At 52.7% G+C, this 23,344-nt stretch overlaps 1 protein-coding gene across 4 annotated transcripts in view; it reads left to right on the top strand.

The window, feature by feature from the left end:
- The window catches only part of MIDEAS (mitotic deacetylase associated SANT domain protein), a 67,098-nt gene that overhangs the window by 6,155 nt on the left and 37,599 nt on the right, over window positions 1-23,344 (top strand). For 2 of the 4 annotated variants that reach the window (XM_042990073.1, XM_042990077.1), the window contains exon 1: window positions 18,128-18,867. The exons of 1 other annotated variant lie outside the window; for it this stretch is intronic. The gene's annotated coding sequence lies outside the window, so the exon portion shown is untranslated. Of the gene's footprint in view, window positions 1-5,052; window positions 5,842-18,127; window positions 18,868-23,344 lie in introns of those variants that run through there. One more of the 4 variants, XM_042990076.1, reaches the window with a different exon arrangement.

Here is a 23,344-nt window from a genome sequence, read left to right as displayed (position 1 = left end):
TTCAGCTCAGGTCACGAGCTCGCGGTCCGTGAGTTCAAGCCCCGCGTCGGGCTCTGGGCTGATGGCTCAGAGCCTGGAGCCTGCTTCTGATTCTGTGTCTCCCTCTCTCTCTGCCCCTCCCCCGTTCATGCTCTGTCTCTCTCTGTCTCAAAAGTAAATAAGCGTTAAAAAAAAATTAAAAAAAAAAAAGAATGTAAAGCTAGGAAGGGCACCTATAATAACTCTCTCATTTTTAACTAAGATTCAGAGAGGATACATGGCTTCTCTAAGGTCACACAGCTGCTGAATGGAAGGGTCAGGGCACAAACCCCATATTATTCTATTTCCTTTTGCCATCCTGCATGGATCATCGTAATCATTAGTTCCAGCAAGTCTCTTTGTAAGCCAAGGACTCCCATCTCTTCAGTTTCCTTACGGCAGTACGCAAAGATATAAAAAGAAGAAACTTACAAACAACAATAAGCAGTGGGAGACGGGAGGTCTTTTGGAAGAGAGTGGGATGTTTTTTGAATAGACTTCTTGCCATTATATTATGTTATTATAATCTTAATTGATCTTCATGGCCATCAACCTGTTGAGTCCCTAAAAACTCCTAACCAGACTCATTTGGTCAATAAGATTACTTAGTATTTTCAAAGCGCAGAAAGTGGGTTGAGTTAACACTACAGAAATGGAGGAATTCTCCCAGTTCCTAAGATCCCAGTTCCTAAGATCCCATGAGGGACCCAGGGGAAGGCCCAGGAATGCACTTTTCTCTGGCCTAAGACACTAGCCCTCTAGCCCTCTCTATCCACTCTCCTCTGTCCCCTCCCCAGTCTCCCTATCACGGGCCATCGTAAGGGGCCTGCAAGGGACATTCCACACGAGCCCATGTCCACTTCCTCTGTGGCTTGCCAATAGCAGGTGTTCTGTGACAACTTAGGAGTCAACAGCCACTCCCAACCCCACTTCCACTTGCACTAGACATGGTGAAAGGCTCAGCATTTCCTCCACCATCTCTCCAGGGAGGTTGTGCTGAACCACCCAGCTGGCATTTAAGATCTGACTTGTCCAGTGACAGAGAAGAAGAAAACCGGCCAGAGCAGTAGCAGAGGTAACCGTGCCCAGCGTGGTTTACAGGGTACTTTCCCTCACGTTCCTTTTTTTTTTTTTTAATGTTTATTTTATTTTTGAGGTGGGGGGGGCGGAGCACGAGTGGGAGAGACAGAGACAGAATCTTAAACAGGCTCCAGGCTCTGAGCTGTCATCCCAGAGCCCAACATGGGGCTCGAACCCACGAACCGGGAGATCGTGGGACCTGAGCTGAAGTTGGACAGCTAACAGACCGAGCCACGCAGGCGCCCCTACCTCACGTTCTTGATTCTTTTACTCACTCGTGCGACATGCATTTATTGAATCCCTACTGTGTGCTCTGTGCTAGGTACTCGGCATACAGAGATCAAGAAGATCCAGCCTCCCCCTTTAAGGTGTTCATGGTTTGTGAGGGAGACAGACATGTGCAAAAGCCAGAGCAATTAGTGACACGCTGTCACTGTCAATGTGCTCAGGGGTCTGCTGGGCTTAGAGGAGGAGCTGGTCACTTCTGCCAGGCCAGAGGAGAGAGGAATGTTAAGAAAGGTCCAGGGTGGCCCTGGTGCCTCTCATGGTACCTGTGCTTGGTGAATGCTGTGGAATTAATGAATGAGAAGCTTCCTGGAGGACCTGATTGTGAGCGGAGTCCTAAGAAATGAGTAGGTGTCCACCAGGTAGCAAAGAGACTCAGGGCATACTCGACATGGGGAGCAGCTCAGGCAACTGCAGTAGAGGCATGACATGGTCCCCTCGGGAACTGCAAGCAGCAGGGTGTGATGGAGCACTGGTGGGACAGGGTGTTGAAAGGGGCAGGCAGGGGCCGGGTCACATGCCAGCCTTTTGTGTCGGCTAAGAGGTTTGGACCTTAGGTGAGGGCAGTAGGAGCCACAGAGGACTGGCTATGTGTGTGTGTGTGTGTGTGTGTGTGTGTGTGTGTGTGTGTGTGAGAGAGAGAGAGAGAGAGAGAGAGAGAGAGAGAGAGATTTTCATTTTGAAAGATCATTCATTCAGCTGTGATGTGGAGGCATGACTGGAGATGGGGAAGATGGGCAGCAAAGAGACCAGAGAGGAGGTCACTGCAGTCTTTGGGGCAAGATGGAGGAATCTAAGCCAGAGTGGTGCAGGAGGGAGGGGCTGGATTAGGAAGGCATCAGGGAGTTGGGTGGACAGGCCGTGAGGACCAATCAAATGTATAGAGCAAGGGAGAAGTTGAAGTGTTTGCTCAGGTGTCTACTTGAGACATAGGAAGAAGAACAGATTTTTGGGGAGAGACGATGAGTCTAATTTCAGACATGTTGAGTTGGAGGTACTCTGGGACATCCGAGAGAGATGTCTAGCGGGCAGTTGGACATACGGGTCTGGGGCAGGAGATCCCCCAGTGATGGCGATGGAGGGTGTTGCCCTCTGTGAATCCTAACTAAGCCATCCCAAATAAACCATTTAAGTAAAAATGATGACTTACTGTGTCAACTTCAAGACAAGTTCCAAACCCGATTACCTCCCTTCAACCCCTCTGTCTGTCAGACTTTCTGGAGCAGACATTTGGGGATCCCCGGAACATAGAAGGCGCTTGGAGATAGGGAAGCTGACGGCATCATGGAAGCCGATGGCAGCATGGAGAGACACAGTAGGAGGTGAGGGGATCACCATTGAAGAGGCACGGTGTAAAGGAATCAGCAGTAGAGACTGAGAAGGAACCAGTGGTGAGGAAGGAAGAACCCCAGGAGAGCACGGTGTCATAGAAGCTGAGGGAAGAGGGAACTTTGCATTTGATGAAAACAGGGACCATGATTTTGTGCACCTAGTATGGCATGTGGCACATAGAAAGTTCTCCATAAGTATTCATTAAATTGAGTTGAAATCCATCGACTGTTGGCATCAAGAAAGAGAAGACTGAAAAGAATGATTGACTTGGGAATTAGGGGCTAATGGGGCTGTGCCATGGGGGCTTCTCATTTGGTCTCACCTCCCTGTGAGATTGGCAGGGTGGGCGTCACCTGCCGCAGGGTTGCAGTGGCACTTGCAAGTTCTAGAACCCAGGTTTCCTGCCCCCACATCCACCTGGGTAGGGAAATAGGGAGGCATCCAAGGGAGCGTCAGCGCCTTTCATTTCTGATATTAATGCCCCAAGCCAGTAGAACCAGGGACAGGGAGGCTGTTACATTCAGCATTTATGGCATTTGTCCGTATTTGTGACTACTAGGTGGCTGCAGTCCTCTCGGATGTGTGGCGATTTAAGTTAGACTCTTTTCACAGAGGAGAAGACAGAAGCTTGAGTGTAGGTGTTATCTTGGGGGGCCAGAGGAAGCATTGTGAACATGGTGGGGCGGTCCAGGTCTTAGGACTCGGCTACATTCAGGAGAAAAAGAATGAACTGGAAGGATACGTGGTGGCTCACTGAAAGCCTGAAGAACAAAGGCTCAGAAATCAGTCGGGACCTGTGGGCAGTTGGGTGGCTGGCACCAAAGTGGAGGCATCACTGCTGCCAGCTGAGCTGGACGCTGCCACCCCCTCCGGAGTGAGTTCTGAAGTCTCCTTGCCACTCACTCCACTGGCAGAACCCAGGCTGAGCGTCTGGCTGTCCAGCTCAGGTCCCATGCCCATGTTCTCACTGCTGGGCAGTACTGAAGAATGAGGCCCTGAGGTTCCAGCTTGCCTAGCAGCAGGTGGAACTCTGCCTCCCACCAGGATTCACAGTGCCACGTCCCTGAGAGTGGACATGGGAGGAGGAGACGGAGCCTCCCCCTTAGGCCACTGAAAATATCTACATCTTGATCTTAATCTTTCTTGACATTTTTCTGACTCTTTTGGCCTCCAGCTAAACTGCAGGATTCTTACATGCTCCGGAGAACTAAGCACTTCATTAGCGATGGGATTTCTCCTCTGGAGTCTGAATGATTCCAGTGGAAAAGAGAGGTCATCCCAGCATCTGGGTCCTCCCTGCACATTTGATTCCACTTGGAAAACTTCAGCGCTGCCTTGTGAGGACAGAGTCCAAGGCTTGGCTCTCGCTGGCTAACAGGCAGTTACAGCTTGAATTCTGTTTCTCCTCTGGGCTTGGGCAAGACTCTCCGGGCCGTGAGGTATTTGGGAGGTCCAACCTTGCTTTTCAGAGTGGAGGTTGGAGTTCTGGCTTCAGGCTTGGTTTGTGGAATGACTGAGGTCCCTGGTGCCCAAGCTGTCCAAAGCAACAAGACTGGGCACCTCTCCAGTTCTGAAAATATTCTACCCAGGATCCTGCCTGAGAGAGAGAGAGAGAGCTAAAGGAGCGAGGGCTTCGTGTGCCGGGGGCTGCTGGGTCTCCTCATCCACACAATGAGAGCGTGTTGGGTTAGGGGAGCACTGACTCTCTTCTTATCCTCAAATCCTCTGGTTGTAGCTCTTTGAAGCAAGGGCACCTTGTCTGAAATCTTGATCATTCAGTTCCAATAGCCTTAGACGAAGGAATTAATTTCCTTTAAAAAGAAAAAGGGGCACCGGGGTGGCTCAGTCAGTTGAGCGCCCGACTTTTTTTTTTTTTTTTTAATGTTTATTGATTTTTGAAGGAGAGAGAGAGAGAGAGAGAGAGCGAGCAAGAGCGGGGGAGGGGCAGAGAGAGAGGGAGACACAGAATCCGAAGCAGGCTCCAGGCTCTGAGCTGTCAGCACAGAACCCAACGGGGGGCTTGAACCCACCAGCTGTGAGATCATGACCTGAGCTGAAGTTGGACACTTAACCGACTGAGCCCCCCAGGCGCCCCTATTTATCCCTTTTAGTATGAATACACATATGCTTTGCTGCAGAAATCCAAACTAGTGAGTTTGATTACGGGTGTGCTGCCGCAGCAGACTCCTGATTTTGGCTCGGGTTATGATCTCACGGTTGGTGGGATTGAGCCCCATGTCAGACTCTGCACTGACAGTGCAGAGCCTGCTTGGGATTCTCTCTCCCTCTCTCTCTCTCTGCCCCTTCCCTGCCCCGTCTCTCAAAATAAATAAATCAACATTTAAAAAAAAAAAAAAAAGAAAAAGAAAAATGTAGTTTTGAACTTACTGGGCTCAGGCTGTGATGACTGCCAGCCTTCTAAGAGTCTCTTTCCTGGTGCCTAGAAGTGGGAGCCTGCTGCCTCCACCAAGCTGGATGTATCGTGGGCTAGGTTCTTACACCTGGACTAGAGGCGATTCCAAGGGGGTCTTGGTCACCAGTGTGGGGTCAGGATGGCCCTTGGGAAGGACAAGCTGGGGTGTTCCTGGCTAGTACTCTGGCAGGAACTAGAGTTGATACTGACTTGTGCATTTTTGGCCCGATGAAATGAAATCGTGTTACAAGCAACACTGAAATGGAAAAGCGGGCTTGAAGGACCTGGTTATTTTACTGAAACACAGCTGTGAACACGTCCCCCCTCTTAAAAACCTTTGAGAGCTGCCAGGTCCTGCAGGAGAAAGCTCGGAATGGTGCGCGAGGCCCACTTTGGAGGCCTCGTCCACCCTTCCACCTCTTCTCCTGCCATCCCCTCCGCCCTCCCAGCGCGGCCGGTTGTGTTCTCTCTGCTGCTTAATGCACTTTTGCTCCTCTGTGCCTTGTGTGTTGTTGCTTCCTTTCCCTGGAATGTCCGCCCTGCCCTTTTCCTCCTGGCAGATGCCCACAGGATCCACCAGAAGTCACCTACTTCCCTACTGCTTTCCTGAGCCTCCACCTTAGCGTCGGCAGCGGAACTTCCCCGCGGTAGGACTGGCATCCCCTGCAGGTGTGCGTGGCTCCTCGCTGGTGCAGAACTGCGCCTGGCACACAGTAGGTGTCCCATGATGGGGCTGGAAGGACAGCCTGAGGGGATGTGAGAGAGCAGTGGGCAGGCCCAGGGCCTGGCGTGGACGTGTGTGGTGGGTGAACTGTTTATCTACATGGAAGCCTCCCTTTGCACCTACTGGTGGAACCACTGCTTTGGTGGCTTTGCTATTCCACTGAGCCTGCCCACTAGGCCCTGGTGAAGGGTGGGAAGGGGATGTAGGGGCACAAAGCATGGCTTCTGGGTCCCCCTCACCCTGAGAAGGACTCTGAGGAGGCATCTGTGAGAAGGAGCTGGTTAAAGGTGACACCCTCCTCACTGGTCCCAACCCGTAAGAAAAGGATCAATACCAGCTTCCCTTAGAGGATTCCTTAGTTTCCATGGCTGGCACTGTCTTCTGGCTTTGCACAGGGAAGGAACTAGGGAAAACAAGTCAGCAGACCACGAAAGAAGAGACTGAGGCTCTTTAAAATAAACGCCTTATTTAATCTGGTGACAGGACCGGCCATGGCTCTTCCTGTTGTGGGGGAAGAGGAACAGATCCTCCTGGCTATGATTGCAGCATACAGTGGGAGCCCCAAAGCCGGGACTTGGGGTCTCAGTTTGTCTATGAGAGACTTAAACTACATGTGGTTCTTTCCCGCTGAGAAATTCCACAACAGTTGTCTGGGGTCTGCCACTTAGAGAGCTCTGTGGAGCAGCATCTTCCTGCCACGGCGGATGAGGTGGACTTTCTTTCTTCAAGTTGAACCGCCCTTAGGGCTGAGCCCACACGTGCATGGGTCTGCTTGACCAGTGATGAGTGCATGACTTATGCTGTTTGCAGAATATGTTTCCAGAACTTAGAAGCACGTAGTATTTCTAAGATGTCATTTAGGAATCCATCGAAATGTGTTTTTGTTCTTGGCTCCTGGGGAGGAGCTTGGGTGTTGGAGCGGGTTTGATGTCTAGGGAAGTACTGGCTTGTTTTGGAAGGGACAGCATGTGGGATCTGCCTTTGTTTCTGCCTCCACGGGACCTGCTCCCCCCTCCTGTCCATCCCAGTTCTCTACCTTCCTACCTACATCTCTCTGTCCTCCTTCGTCATACTCCACAGCAAATTGATTGAGTTACCTCCAACATTCAATCCTAGGATGTGTACTCCAGATGCCAGACCCACTGGGGACTTAGGGAAAGCAGATTTTAAGAGTAGAACTTGATTGCTAGGATTGAGAGATAATGTCAGGAAAACTATCTTGGAAAATAGGCAATCCCGGTAACTCACATACAACAATATATTTAAAAATTTTTTTTTTCAACGTTTTTTTATTTATTTTTGGGACAGAGAGAGACAGAGCATGAACGGGGGAGGGGCAGAGAGAGAGGGAGACACAGAATCGGAAACAGTCTCCAGGCTCCGAGCCATCAGCCCAGAGCCTGACACGGGGCTCGAACTCACGGACTGCGAGATCGTGACCTGGCTGAAGTCGGACGCTTAACCGACTGCGCCACCCAGGCGCCCTATTGTGCCATTGTTAAATCAATATGAAGGTGATGTTAATTCACAGGAAAATGTTGATGAATTTTGGTGAAAATGGTTTCTGTTTTAGCAGGCAAAATTGCACACATACTTCAGTGGGTAAGAACTGATTACATTGGTCATGGTATAAATTGGCATAAGGTAAATACTGGATTTAGGTGAAGTGGTTATGAATAGAGTATTTGTGTGTTTGCAATTGTTTTAGTAATGTATGTAATTTATATACTTTTTTTTTTTTAAAAAGACCTTAAGGTAGCAAAGACTTTGGATGTGGGTGGGAAGGCCAGGGGGAGGAACCTCCAAGCCTCGCATCTGTTACCACAGGGAAGACAGAACTGCTGTGTCTTATCAGCCACCTGCACTGCAGGGGCTGGAGAATTCAGATTGGCTAACGGAGTCTTTTAGTAATGGAAGGCCTGACTTCACAGACTGTCTGACTGTATAACTCTGGGGCTCCCGGCATGGACTCTGCCTGATGCAGGTGACCCCCCCCCCCAAGTGGCCTCAGAGCCCCCAGACGATTCTTCACACCTGGTTTTCCAGGGAACCAGCCCCATGAGTATGTGTGGCCCTGAGGCCCGCCTCTGAGCCACCCACTCACCTCTAAGCTGCCCGGTCTCAGCCACAGAGGGAGGAGGCCTGTTCTCTCTTCTGCAGTTCCAGCAGGCAGCAGGGAGAGTGTGCTTTGCACACTGACCTCCTGCAGCCCTGCCTCACCCAGGTATAGAGTCCTAGTGAGTTAGTGTCTTGGGTGTTTCCAGTGTTGCACATATTTATTAAAGTACTGAAACTCTGAGTTGCCCTTTATTGCTAGCCTCATAACCCCCCCCCCCCCACATTTATCCAGTCTACCTCTGGCTTAGCAGTCAGGGCCCTGTGAACCCCCATCTTGCCATGAGCTCTGCTGGGACTCGCAGCTGCAGATGTGGCCTTGTGGCTGAGCAGCTGACCTTCTTCTGACCACCTTCTCATATCTCTGGCATCTCAGAACCTTGGGACTCCAACACTCCCCCTTGGTTTTGCCTCTCTGCGTGCGCGCGCGCTTGCGTGTGTGTGTGTGTGTGTGTGTGTGTGTGTGTGTGTGTGTGTAGCCATTTCTTCTTAGTGGGGAGCTTTCTTGACATGTGGAGTGTCTATTTGGAGGGCCTGCAATCCTCCTTTCCCTGTGACCAGTGTGGTTCAGGGCAGGAAATGGAGACTCCTCGGTGTTGTTTGGAGTCTGAGGTGGGTGGGGGCTGGAGAGCCCTGGGCAGACCTTGTGCAGGCAGGTTGGAGCCTGCTAGAACAGAAGCCACCGTAGCAGTGCACGTGTGGAGAGATGTCCAGGCCCTGCTGGGGCCCTGGTGATTTATCTCAAGCACCGATCTGCTAAAACCAAATTCCAGAACTGTCAAAGATTTGGAGTTTCTTTGTTCTGAGATCAGGCTAAAGTGGGGCCTGGTGGCTAGAGGTTTGCCAGGGTGAGGGAGAAATTGGACAGCATGTGGGCTCAGGGCTCACCTGGACTCATGAGGGGTACTGAGGCCAGTTTCCAGTCTTCCACCGTGTGCTTGGAGGCGGGGTAAAGAATGTCCACATGCTTCCCTAGAATATTAGGTACATTCCTAGATGCCGTGGTCCCATCTCCACCCCCTACAGCGACCTGGAGCCTGCTCTAATGGGGTCATTGCTGGTGGTGTGTGTATTAACTACCACAGAATCTAAGTAACAAGCTGTCTTCCTGAGCCCAGGACCCAGCAAGTAGGGCTCGTCTCAGTTCCCTAATTTAGAGACCACGTGCGTGCCCCAGGGTTGTCAGCAGCTAGACTTCTTGAAGCTTGAAACACATTTCCATAGAAACAATGCTATAAATGGCGATTGGGTTCCTAGGCTAGCCCGCAAAGAGCCCTGGTGTCACCTCTGGAGTTGCTGAAATAAGGTATTAGTAAAATTGAGAGTGAAAACGCAGCACTAAGAGCTAGCACCCAGGACGTTAGAGGTTAAATGGTGTGGGTTTATTTGTGTGATTTTGTTTCTTTAGAGAGAGATGTCTTTCAGAGACCTCCTGGTAAGGGAAGCTCTGGGGCGGGCCCCCTGCCCACAGACATAGCCCTTTCCCTCCCAATTTCCATCCCTTTTTCCTTCCTCATCAAGCTGGGAACCTGGGCCTCCCTGCTTCTAGGGAGTTTGGCTGGGGTATTTTTATGGTGACTAAATCCTGTTCAGTGGCCCTTACATCATCAATATCATCATCATCGCCATCATTGTTATTTAAACCGTCTTGATCAAGTTAGAATAAACATTACACCTTAGCAATTTATGTTGTTCAGAATCCTCTTCTGATTGCTGCTAATGTTCCTGGGGATGTTTTAACATAGTTTGTGGGTCCACCTTTACTATTTCCTTGTGTTCATTTTGTCACCGTAGCATGATTTCATCAAGTGTTTTCATCAGATTGTTTCCATGTGCCAGCCTTTTCATGTTTCCTTCTGTTACCATACCATAGTCTGAATGGATTTCATTCTTTGGGTCTATATACAGGTGCCATGAGCCTCTCTTGTAAAAACTCCTCTGTGATGGCATTTTAAATTATATTCATGGAATCTGGTCTCCCAACCGTAATTACCTGATCAAGGTCTTCAACTCTTGCAACACACTGCCAAATCACATTCTAGAAAGGTCTGAACAGCTTATAGTGGCCCAGCAATGTCTGTGCAGCTGTTTCCTAATGGCCCTGCCATCAGCAGCTTTCTTGTTTTATTTATTTATTTGCACGTGGACTCCAGGCCATGATGGGTCCTTAATGGTGTTTTAATTTGCATATCTTAAATTGCTGCTGAGACCTGTACATTCTTTCTCTTGATGATTTACTGTTTGTGTTTCCTCATGTGTCAACCTGTGTTCATCTTCCGTGACTGCGGAACCTCCCCACCTTCTTCCGTCTCCTTAGACTACTTTCCTATTGGGAGACACAAAACCCTGCCTTCCTCACTCCCTCCCTCCCTCCTGGGTGGGGCTCCACCCCTGGCCTGGGCTAACCCCCTTGCTGACTGGGACTGATGCTCTGGGCGTGGAGGGAGGAGAAATGGAGAGGGACAGGCACCGGGGGCCCAGTGATGGAAGCTAAAGAGGGGGTAGGTGTGAGACAGGGGCCTGCCTGAGTGGTTCCAAACTAGGTTCATACAGTGACCTCCTTGGAGGGGGCTGCTGGGGAGATTCTGGGAGGAGCCACACACAGGCTGTCAGGGCTGGAGAGGGCATTGGAGTTCATCTGATTCAAGGGTCACCCACTCAAAGGCCCGTAGGGAACAGGGGCATTCTCAATAGGAAAGGCTGGCTGGGTATAAGAAAACAGCACAAGTGAGGTGGTCAGTGGCCAGGGAAGGGGTGGAGAGTTAGGGTGTATGAGTCCCACCGTGGCTCTGCTCCTACCCCGGTGTTGCTCTCTCCTAATGCTGTGCTATTCACCTCATGGAGCTACTCTGCTCCGCCTCCAAGAAGGAGGGCTCAATGTGGCCAGTGTTCCAGTCTTTTTCACGACAAACCAGAAATCCTGATTTTTCGTTTAAATCTCCTGATTAGAAAAAATGTTGGTAGCGACTGTAATTCACTTCAGATCAAATGCATTATTATATGGGTCAAATAAAACCTATCTGGGTGTGAGGATGGATTGTGAGCCTCCAGTCTGTAACTCCTCATTATGCAGCTTCCTTACTGGGAAAACATAAGTTCAGAGACATATGCTCATAGAGCAGAGGGAAGGGCTCAGAGAGTCCAGGGGTTGAATTCCATCTGTATGACCTTGGAAGAGCTGTTTCACCATTCTGAAAGTCAGCTTCCTTATCTGTATAATGGGGACAATGGCTTACTCTCTGGGTGGATCCAGTGGATCCAGTGGGCTCAAATCACATCGAGCATTTAGTAGATCTTCAATAAACATGTTGATAGAGCCTGCATGGGATCATCCAGAAAACTAGAGGAAGAACCAGGCTTAGCACTTTGCCCTCCTGACTCCCAGTCCAGAGCTTGTTCCATATCACGTTGGCCTGCATCCATGGCAGTTTCTGGAGGCATCTGGAACAGGGGTCCTTCTGATCCCTGGGAACTTGTAAGTCACTTTATGAAAGCTTGATTGCCCGACAGCTACTGAGCTCAGGTAACGGGGTCTCTCAGTTCTGTGGACTTCACCTTGCAGGCTCCAGAACCCAGGAGACTGAGCCTCAGTAGTCGTAGTTGTGGTAGCAGTAGTATTGAACCTAAGAAACCGGTAATTGTAAGCAGCAATAGTAAGCTGTAGTTTTATGTACAACTAAGAAAGAGAAAATGCTACTGATTTAACCACGACGTGCTATCACTTACAAGACGCGTCCTGATTTCAGAGATGTTAAATGTGCATTTGGAATGGAAGAAATAGTAATAAAAGTCATAATGGTAATGTTACATTTTATTGCTTACATCAAATTCTCACATATATGATTTTTATTTGTGCATTGATCAACAGGCATTTACTGAGCACCCACCACATGTAGGCACTGTGTAGGTGCCAGGGATCCAAAGTGATGAAGATCTAGGCTGTGCTCTGATCCTAGGAGGGAGATAGCTCTGTAAGCAGCACGATGTGTAGAACAATGCATCAGGATGGAGGAAAGATGAACAAGGGCATACCATGGGAGTTTAGGGGAGGAAGTGGCCACTCTGATTCTTAGGAGCAGAGACAGAGACAGGGGTGCTTGGGATTGACTTAGGAAGTGTTCTTAGGAGGAGGGGAGTGAAGGAAGCAGGCTAGGGCTGGGGGGGAAGCTATGCAAGGAAGGATGTGTTGCAGCTGGAGCTAGCTTCAGCCAGACCCCACAGGGATCCCTGAAGGATGAATTGCACCAGCACAGAATTGGTCTCACCTTGAGGCAAGGGGCCTGACCTTTTGGACCCATTCCCCTGCCCCACCCCCTAGTCAATCATTGGCTGCAGTGCTCTCTGGTAACAAAGGCTCCCTTTGATTTTTTTTTTTTTTAATCTTTATTTTTGAGAGAGAGAGAGAGACAGAGGGTGAGCAGGGGAGGGACAGAGAGAGAGGGAGACACAGAATCTGAAGCAGGCTCCAGGCTCTGAGCTGTCAGCACAGAGCCCGAAGCGGGGCCTGAACCCACGAACCGTGAGATCATGACCTGAGCCGAAGTCGGATGCTCAACCCACTGAGCCACCCAGGCACCCCCAAAGGCTCCCTTTGAAAAGGGGGTGGCCAGGGGCGCCTGGGTGGCTCAGTCAGTCGGTTAAGCATCTGACTTCGACTCAGGGCATGATCTCACGGTTCGTGGGTTCGAGCCCCGTGTCGGGCTCTGTGCTGACAGCTCAGAGCCTGGAGCCTGCTTCGGATTCTGTGTCTCCCTCTTTCTCTCTCCCTTCCTCGCTCTCTCTCTGTCTCTCTCTCTCAAAAATAATTATTTAAAAAAATTAAAAAAAAAAAGAAAAGGGGGTGGCTGTGAGCCCTTAGTAGCCAACACAGGCTTGATAAAGGAGATCTGGGAGGGCTCCTGCAGTATACATTCCAGTGGCCTTCCTCTGCTTAGAGGGATCAAGGAAGGCTTCCTGGAAGAGCTGTCATTAAGCTCAAGTCTAATGGGAGACTGGGGTGTGGGTTTACCTGTGGATGAAGGTGGGGGGAGGAGGAGCATGTGTGAGCTAGCAGGCATCTTGGAGCACTTCAAGTTGCTTGGCTGTGTGGCCCTGGGGCTGGGAAGTAGGGCAGGGCCAGATTGTGCCTGAAGTGTATACACCTAACAGTTTGGCTAACGGTCTCAGCTTTTTGCAGTAGGATGCTGGGAACTGTTGCAAAGGGATGTGATCGCTCTGATGGCAGTGCGGATGGTAAGTGTGCAAGACTAGAAGCGGGGAGATCCATCAGGAGATGAGGGAAGGTGATAGCCAACACTTATAAAAGACTTCATATGTGCCAGATACTGTTAAGCTCTTATCTCCATTTAGCAGATGGAAAAACCAAGTGGTTAAATAACGCGCTGAAGGTCATCAAGCTCACGTGAGGCATGATTTGGATTCAGGGTGCAGCTTTTGCTCTTAACCTGTATTCTCCCCTGAACATGAATTTGGGATTCTAGTCCATGATGTATCAGTATTTGTTTTCACTTAAAAATGATGCTCCAAAGCATACCCCATTGCACACACTAGATCTTGTGGGTCCCGTTCCTCCTGGCCCACTGCCACAAGGTGGGGAGGCTGAGCTCCAGAGAACAGCCAGTCATGGAGTCTGTCTGCGGCTGGCTCTGCGGGAGGCACGGCACTGTGCTGAAAGGAGACCTTTGGGGAGCCGGCAGCCCGGGCTCTGTGAAGAAAGGGTGTTTCTGCCCCCGTGGCCCTGCTGGCCCGCCCTCCCTGGCAGCCACACCTGTTTTGTCCTTCTCCCTGCACCCAGCCAGACGGCTCTCCCAGAGTGACAGCAGCAACTGGGGACATCTGCGGAAGCTCCCTCTCAGGCCTGACAAAGGCTCTCAGAACCTGGCTCGGGCCTGCAAGAGAGAGAGGTGGAGGCGAGGGTAAGTGGGAGGGCCAGAGGCTGCAGACAGCTGTGGGCTGGTGTGGCCCCGCCCCAGAACAGGTGAAGTAAATGTGCACTGAGGAGGTGGGTCCCCTGGGTTTGCAAGGGTGAAAGAGAAGACAGTGCAGGGACTTCTCAGCACACGCTGGTTTCACTTAATGGCTGGGGTGGTTTTGAGCTCCCTGTCCTCAGAAAGGACAAAAAGCGGTGAGGAGAAGCCATGGCCATCAAAAGAGTGTCCCTATTCGGGCTGGGTGGGTGGCGCTGTGGACGAAGTTTGGTGGAAAGGACACAAAGAGGGACTGGGAGAGAAGCCTTGGAAGGACACTCGGATGGAGCTCTGTGTCACTGTTGGAAAGCGTCTGGGCAGAGCCCACCCTGAGGCTGGCAGGGGGTGGATCCAAAGGTCTTTTCAGGGGGGAAAGAAAATCTTGCCTGAACTAGGTTGTTGAAAGGAAGAAGCTAGTTTTAGAAGGGGACATCGGCTAAAACAGTTAAAATAGTAACACTTGTAACCCCTTATGTGAACATAGCGTGACATAGTCATAAAGCGTTTTTTGTTTTTTTTTTTTTTTGCCCTTGTGATTCTCCCAAGCCCTGAGAAGGTGGGCACTCTTTCACTGTCGATGTAACAAAATTCAGTACATCTGTTATTGGCCAAAAAAGTGAGGCTCAGAGAAGGCGTCGGTTTCCCTAAGATCACACAGGGTGTTAGCTTTAGTTAGGCAGAACCCCAACTCTGTCCTGGTTCACTGTTTTTTTCTACAACCTCTCTTTCTTCTTCTTTTTTTAAAAGTTTATTTACTTATTTTGAGAGAGAGAGCGCGCATGAGAGAGGCATGGAGAGGAGAGAGAGAGTCCCAAGCAGGCCCTGCGCTGTCAGTGTGAGTCCATTGTGGGGCTCGAAGCCATGAACCATGAGATCATGACCCAAGCTTAAGTCAAGAGTCAGACGCTTTACCGACTGAGCCACCCAGGTGCTCTAAACAACTTCTCTTTCTTCTGTTGAGACTGTAGGTAATGAGGTCTTAGAGGTAGTACCTTTACTCTGCAAAGGGAAAAGACAACGAGGACATAAGGAACATAAGGAACCCAGTATTGTGGATTTGTGATTTCCCCAACTGTATTCGTACCCTCAGTTCCCCACATTCTAGTAAAGGTTGCTTATTCACTAAAACACATCATGTGTGCTGGCCTCCACAGAAAGATCCTGACAGAGAACGGACAGTGGAAAAAGGACAGGAATGCAGGCATGGGGCTTGGGGAGAAAACCTGTTTTTAGATAGTGACTGATGGCAGCAGAAAGTTAATGGAGCTGGGTAGGCGGAGGAAGAACCTGGCTTCCTTGGAAACTTTTATTTTTTTTCCTTAGCAACACCTTTATTGGAATATAATTCATACACCACAAAATTCACCTTAGGGAAAATTTTTTTTTAACGTTTATTTATTTTGAGAGAGACAGAGGCAGTGCGAGTCAGGGAGGGGCAGAGAGAGAGAGAGAGAGAGAGAATCGTAAGCTGGCTCTGCACTGCCAGCTTCGTGGAGCCCGAGGCAGGCCTTGAACCCACAAAACTGTGAGATCATGACCTGAGCTGAAACCAAGAGTTGGGCAACTCAACCGACTGAACCACCCAGGCGCCCCCACCCTTGGAAGCTTGTTAATGGTCCCAGAGATGGACATTGCTGATGGCCACTCAGGGCAGTGATGGATCACTCACTCTGAGCTGAGTCCAGAGAACTGATGCAGTCCCAGGAAGCCTCTGCTTTCACTGGGACTCAGAGTTTGGAATCCTGTCAAGGGTGCTTTATTTCCTGGAGTGTTTCTCAGCAGACGCACTCACTGGGAACTGGAGCTCTGTGCTCCTCTCTTCCCTGCAGTTGGTAAAGGTCCATGGTGGAAAAGAGCCCACTCTGTGGGGAAGGTCCTGGAAGACGTTCTTTTTTTCTTCTCTAAAGGGCATCCTTCTTGGCTGCCCCAGAGGTTAGAGCTTCTAAAACCAAAACTTTCACTTCACATGTCAGTGATTCTGCACTGTCATATCTGCAGCAAAACCGACCTCCAGGGCTTTCTGGAAGAGCTGCAGCTGGCTGTGCACACCCTCCTCTGCCTGCCTGTGGGAGGCAGGCTTCTCCTAATAGGCAGGGGCTATCTGAGACCGCCTGGAGCCCTCCTCTCTTGCACATATGCCCCCTTCCTTCCTCTCTTCTTTCTGAAGTAGCCTGAGTTTGTTAGTGTAGTCGGGGTGAAAGGATGTGCTGTTCCAAGATGAGCAGGACCCCTTCAGGTCACTGACTTCTGTTTCTCATGCACCCTGCCACCTTCCCCTACTCCTCCTGCTGCTTCCTGGGCCAGGCCCAGCAGCCGGCAGCAGCAGGCGGCAGCAGGCGGCAGCGTGGGACAGGGAGGAAGTCCTGGCGCAACAAGGTGGAGTGGGGAGTGCCCTCTGGAGTGGCTCCCGCTTACTCCCTGGAGGCTGGGCCCTGGCTCCATGGTGGCAGGCTCTTCTAGGAATGTGTTCCCCAGCTGGGTTTTCTGGTTGGTTGGGAACATCCCTGGGCTGATCTGCACTGGCTCTCAGGGGCTGGCTCAAGGCTGGCTTGAAGCCAGAGTTAGGGGTTAGGGGGAGGGGATGGCCACAAGCCTGCAGAGGAGGCCACAAGCCTCCAGAGTCAGGGGTTAGGGAGGCCCTAGGGGGAGGGACAGGATGGCCACAAGCCTGCAGAGGAAACCTGGCAGCAGCGGGCACTGAACACGAAGTGGCTTTGCTTTTGTTTCCGTCACTTGGATGAGGTGTCAGTGGGGAAGAAGAAATGAGACAAATGGAAAAAACAAAAAGGCTTTACACTGAATCTCTGCCAGGAGTCCTGACGGTCTAGCCTCTACTTAGGGGCCTGCATACCTGAGCACCCCAGTCCCTCAATGGCTCACTGTCTTCCTCTCGGGGAGATGGGAAGAGGAAGAGAGAAGTGACAGATGATTGGCTTGCCCTGTGATCTTGGGCAAGTCACTGAACCTCTCTGAACCTCAGCGTGCTCATCCATAAAACAAAGGGGGATAAAACCCTCACACACACAGGGTTGTTGAGGAGGCTGTGTGTGGGATGTGCTTTGAGAATTGTCAGGAACAGTACTGTCATATCAGATGCTAAATCCGAGTGCCTGGGCTTTTCTTTGCTGGAGGTGGTTTCCCTGGCTCCTCCATTCACTTTTTACAATCACAGAATCATGGGTTTTAAACTGGAAGGGATTTTAAGAGGTCATCTGATCCAGTCCCTTGGTAGAAGTATCTTTATTTTGAAGATAAGTCTGTGTTAAGGTGTCATTATTTTGACATATCTATCCTACTATGGCACACGAATAAGCCCTTTTCCTCCTGGGTGAGGTGTGAGCTCCAGATGCACACAGGTGCTTCGGCCAGCAACGGGGTGGCCTAGGAAGAGACAGGAGTGCTTCTTAGGAGGGGGGTGGGGGGGGGGTAGGTCTCTGTCATCTGCTTTCTGGGGGCAAAGGCCCTTGCCCTGCAGGCTCAGAGAGGGTGTGAGAATCCCATTCTGCTGCCTCTCCCCTTCTCCCTGAGACAGCAAGAGATGCACTTGCTTCTGAGGACTGGTCACAGGGGGAAGCAGCAGCCAGGACAGAGTGTATTCTTCAGTGTTTTTTCCTTCAAGGGCAGACTTCCTTCTGACCCATTTCTTTGGGAAACACAAAACCCCAAAACAAATGGAAAGAATCTCCCTTGGACTTTCTCCTGGCCCTGGAGCTTCAGTTGAATGTGGGGGCCGACAAGAATCTCCAGAGCAGCAGAAATGTTTCTCATCGTCCCACCAGCCAGGGGGCCTGGGCGGTTAGCTGGGAAGGCAGGGGAAATGTGGGCAGGCAGTGAAAAGCTGCCCCCACCGTGCCCTCAGTCGCCAGAGTTAAACCCAGGAGCTCTTCATTACCTAAGCAAGTGGCTCTTTTATAGGGGCTGGGGCCAGTTTCTCAACAACCTTTGTACCACCAGGATCCTGGTGAGCTAAAAGCGAAACTTGGGGAAACTTAATGAAGTGGCCTGGGAGAGGGCTGTGCATGATTTACCGTATCCCAAGCCAGAGTTTTCTTTGTGGAAGAAAGCGACTTGTGTCCTCCCCTAACATCACATACACACTTTCCTGGCAGGCCCGATGGGTTTCCAAGCATTTCGTCACCGTCTCCTTCTGACCTTGGTGTGAAAGGAACGAGCCGCGTGGCCTGTTGGTTCCAGCAAAGCCATTGGGGGCGCCGGCCTGGGCTGAGGGAGGAGGGCGACCCACTGGGGAGTGGAGGTGAGGTCTGCTGGAAATCCCCAGCCCGGACAGCCGCCCGAGGTTTGAAGACGCCTTCTCCGGCCTTATTTGGTCGCAGGAAGTAGGCGGCGCTAGGCCTGCTGGCTGCGACGCCGACCCGAGACAGTTGTGCTGATGAAGTGGTGGAGCTGGTTCCTGCTCGCCGCCGTGCCGCGCGCGCCGGCCGGCCGCTGGGCGCTCCGCGCTCCCAGCCCGGAGTTGTGCAATCCTTTGTAGCACGCCAGAGAGTCCTCCTCCTTCGCTGTTGCCTCTCGCCCTCTCTCTCTCTCTCTCTTTTTTTTTTTTTTTTCAAGCTGTGAGCTCAACCGATGAGTCAGAGCAGTGCAATCCTGACACTGCATCGCAGGACTGGGGGTGACACGGAGGGAGGGAGAGCGATCGCGAGGCAGACACCGCGGGCGCGGGGTGCGCCGAGGCTCCTGCGCGGTGAGCGAGGGGTGACAGCCCGCGCGTCCCGCCCGGGCCCTGCCAGCAAACTTCCCAGCCTTGGGAGGCGCGGGCTGGCGGAAGCCCTGCGAGCGCCGCGGGGAGGCGACGGCGCCTGTTTGTTTTTAAAATCCGGGAGTGCGTGCAGGCGGCTGGAGCCTGGGAGGCGACCGAAGGCGGCGGCCCGCGGCGGAAAGAGGACAGCCGATGCTGGAGCCCGGGCAGGAGCCGGGTAAGTGGGGTGCTCGGCCGGCGGCCGAGGCCTGCACGCGGCGAGAAGCAGCCCGCCCTGGCGGCGGCGGCCCAGGGACCCCGGAATGCGCGCAGGCGGTGGCGGCGGGGCGCGCGGGCTGCAGCTCTGCAGGCGCGGCCCGGAGCGGGGGCGCGGGACTGCGGGGGGCGCGGCGCGTCAACTTCTGCGGCCTGGGCGGCCGGGGCGGGGTGTGCGTGTGTACGTGCGTTCGCCGCTCCGCAGCCCGCGCGTCCGCGGCCCGCACCGCCAGCCCGCAGCTGCGTGTGCCCCGCCAGCCCGCCGTGTTTGTGCAGCTACGCAGCTCGCGCGCGGCCCCCGCCCACCCGGGCGCGGCCCCGGCCGGGCCCCCCCTCCCCCCCCGCCGCCCCGTTCCGAGCCGCCGGGTCGGTGGCCGCGCAGGAATACGGCTGCTCCTCCCGCCGGAGAGAAACGTGGTGTCCGCAGGGAGCGGCTTGCGTGACCGAGCTCAGGCCCGGGAGGCGCCGGGAGGGGCTCGCTCGAGCTGCAGGAACTTGGCGCGGGAGCCCCTTCCCCTGTCCTGCCAGTGTGCACGGCAAAGTGGACCTGGAAGCTGTGCCCGCGCCGGGACTTTAGGGGACAGACGTGCAGGGGCGGCAGGGAGCTGGGGCAAGTGCAGCAGAGGCCTAAACTGGAGCGCTTAGGGCGGGCAGGCGGCCTCACCCCGCGCTCCTCTGCGCTGCTGGCGCACCTAAGACCTGTCATCCCTCTCGGCCGCCCCCGCACGCCCGCGCCGCTGCGGCCTGCCGAGCTCTCCGCACACCTCATCGTGGACTGTTTGGGGGTGCCCGTCCGGAACTCGGGAGCCCGGGTTTTGTCTGGACCCTGCACATGGCCGGCTTGGTGGAGGTGGTTTGACTCCCCCCCCCCCCCCCAACTCATGCTTACAGGAGCGTGTGCACTAGGTTGCCCCTCTTGAGGGCCCCCATCCAAACAAGCCTCTGGATCAGGGCGTGGTGCCGCCCTGGGGTTTTCAAGCCTCAGCCCCAAGGAAGGCCAGTCTGGAGGAGGTACCTGCCACTCAAAGTGGTGGCCACTGCGTATTCCAGCCCAGCCTCCAGAGCGAGCTGCTGGAAAGATGAAAGGGGAAGTTACTCGCCCCATTTAAAACTTTGTTGGTCACAACTTTGGTGGCAACTTCCTGCTTCCACCATCCCACATCGGATTTGTGTGCCTGCCTGTGGAGCCTGGGTGGGGGGCCGGTGGGATCAGAGAAGAGCTGGCTGGCCAAGGCTGACTGTGGAGGCCACCCAGGCACGTGTGTGCAGGGGATCCCTGTTGGCAGTTGTGGCTGGGGGGAGGGGAAGTCTGGCTGGCTCCAGCAGGGGGAGCCTGGCCTGGTGGCGGCCTGGAGGCCTGGCCTCCTTGTCCAGGCGGCTTCAGGATTGAGACTGGAGGCCTGGTGAAGGTGGAAGAACTGCAGTTCTGAGGAGAAACCTCTCCTCCCTTGTGGGGCCCCTGCTGAGGAGAGGAAGCCACCTGCTTTGCTCCAGAACCTCCCAGGGGTGATGTGGCACATGATCAAAGAAATGCACCCTTTCCACAGGTAGTTAGGTAGCTTCAGGACTAAGGGGAAAAAGAGAAACCTTCCCAGGTTGAGAATTTATGGGTCCTCTTTTTCCTACTGCTCTGGACGTTGAATAAGAGGGGTGTAAACATTCAATTACTGTGATAAACCATCTCATTGCCTGGCCCTGGCCCAGTCTCCATTCTAATTGGATCGATCTCTGGCTAGTTACTCTGGTCTGAGTAGCTCCTAGGGGACAAGGTGGTGAAGAACCTAGAAGGTCCTCCCCCCCCCCCCCCACCCCCTACCACTGTACAGCTTGCTTTGGGACAGTCTGCCCACTGCCAGTGTGGCTTTTCCAAGTAGCAGGCAGAACTCTCACTCTATGCTAGGAGAGGGTGCCCTGGAATGTCCATGGGGATGAGAATTCAACTTTTAAATGTGGGATTTAAAAATAACCCAATTGTTGAGCCCTGTGGGGTGCCGCTTGTAATAAATGGAGAAAAGAAGAAAAAGGAAAAGATACAGTTACAGATTCAGGTAAGGGCTGCCCATGACCGCAGAATCCAGACAAGAGCTGCCCAGTAGAGCCAGGAAAAAGAGGAGTGGAAGAAGGCGGGGGTGGGGGAGGGGTGGGGGGGGCGGCGCATGGAGCACTGTGTCTTGGAAGGGGAATGGTCCCAGTCCAGGAATCTGGCCTTGATAGCCCCTCTCCTGCAGTTGGGTGTCCCAGATGGAAACTTTGCTTACTGTGGAGTAGGGATGGCTACAAGTAGCTGGGAGATTCCTGCTGATCCTTCGAGGCCTGTTTCAAATGCCACTTCTTTTGAGTCTTCTCTGAACACTCATTTCCACCTTATGTAGTCATTTGTGTACATTTTGCACCGTGGTGCTCAAAACATAAACTCTGAGTCTCTGTCCCGCCTTCAAACAGTTGCAGTGAGGATTCTGAGATGCAGCAAGTACGTTCCAGGATCACCCTAGCCTCTGCTCTAATGTGTGCTACTTACTGTTCTCACAATGCTTGGCTTCCAGTAGGTGTTTAGTATATGTTAGTTGAACAAACGAATGAAAGATCTCCATCAAGAAACTGTGGGCTTGCATGTGGTGGGCCCAGGGAGTCCTGCTGCCGGGACTCATAGTGCACCTTTGGTTTCAAAGGGGTTGGTCCATGAGTGGTGAACCCAGTTTCTTGGCCCTGCCCTGCCGCTGATCTTCTGGCAGACAGAATGTGTCTGGTCATTCTGACCCCAGTGGGACCTCAGGGTGAGAGTGTGAAGCCTCCTGCCTGGGAATCTGCTAACCTGGGCATTTCCTTTGGCCAGGCCAGTTTGGCACCGTGTGTGTGTGTGTGTGTGTGTGTGTGTGTGTGTGAGAGAGCGTGCGCATGCGCGTGCACTCGTGCACGCAGGAAACGCAGCTAGTGGTTGCATTCCGATAGAGGGGTTGCTCCTACACAGTAGAGACTGACTGTGTGGGGCTGAACTAAATAAACTGCACGCAGGTCTGGAGCTAGGTGGAGTGTGCTGAAATCTCCACTTACTTAAGGGATCTGCATTTGCATTTGAGGCAACATTCAGGATACCCTGAGACTGTGAGCTCATTTTATGAATCGGAAGCATTACAGCATAATTTTGTGTTGGAAACTTCTATTTGGAATCCAGATCACCCTCCCTCCACCCCAACACATGCACACTTACAGGGGCGCTCACAGTCACACACTTGGGAGTGATGACAGTTAGTGGGGCATCAGTTCAGATTCCAGAGCCATCAGGCAAAACTTGTCCACACCCACTTCCGCCCCCATACTCAGATCACCATTCCTGGATGGTGTGGGGACAGTAACCCGGGCAGTGACGGTGAAGGAAGCCTGGCAGGTGCACAGGGATGAGGACTGGGCAGACGTGGGTTCCTACTCCAGCTTCTTTACTTCCTGTGTGGCTTTGGGCATTGCTTAACTTCCTGAGCCTCAGTTTCCTCACGTGTGAAATGAGGATGATAATAGGGTCGCTGTGAAGGTTAAACAAGATCATGCATGCAAAGTGCCTGGCACACAGTAGGTACTCAACAGACGATGGCTATCATTTCACTGGTTCCCCCCAAGTCCAGCTGTGTGCCTTTTGCTCCTCCCAGGGAAGAGGAAATGAAGTCTGTCCTGCTTGTGGTAGGAGGGCCCTCCTCCAGAGCACTGGGGCTTGTGTGAATGAAGCTCATTTTATAACTCCCTAGGCCGTGGGTATAGCTGTGTGATCCTCTGTCATCTAGACCGGCCCGGATCCTGGTGCCTGTGTGCTTTTGCTAGGGATTCCGTCCCTGCAGCGCAGGGTTAAGGGCTCAGCTTCCCAGAGATCAGATGGTGCTCTCAGGAACCTACCCGCCCAGGCCTCAGGCAGAACTGCTCACGTGGGTGGGAGGAAGGCTGCTTTCTCAGCCCAGGAAAAAGTCCCCTTGTCTTTGCTTCACCTGAAGCCTCCCAGTGTGACCTCAGTGGAGGTTTGGGTGGAGCTGAGGGTGGGAGTTGTCTCTCTAAAGAGCGCTTTGGCTCTTTCACCAATTGAAATAGCAGGGGTGGAGTGGGGGAGGGGGGAGACACCAACATATTATATAAGAAGTTGCCACATGTCAAGACAGAGCTGGGGTTTTGCTGGGGCGGGGGTGGGGGTCTCCCCGAGGGACCTGATTGCCTGCTGTGGTTTGCGGGGGCTGGTGGGGAGGAGAGGGGCTGGGGGCCTGAGGCTTCCCTGGCAGTGGTTCCTGCTCTTGCTCTTCCTGGAACGGAGCCCGGTGCTGTGGCCAGCTGGGGAAGGTGCTCCCTGTTCTCTCTGCCTTTCTCTCCAGCCGCAGGGAGCTCGTGGGTTATTTTTTCCAGGCAGTGCTGCTTCTTCCAGGAGTCTCAGGGAGGGGGGAGGGGAGCAACCAGGGCAAGATTTG

The sequence above is a fragment of the Panthera tigris genome, chromosome B3, assembly GCF_018350195.1.
Source record: "Panthera tigris isolate Pti1 chromosome B3, P.tigris_Pti1_mat1.1, whole genome shotgun sequence".
NCBI classification, from domain to species: Eukaryota; Metazoa; Chordata; class Mammalia; order Carnivora; family Felidae; genus Panthera; species Panthera tigris.
Note: the sequence above shows the minus strand (reverse complement) of the source record. Positions and strands in the feature narration are given on the sequence as shown.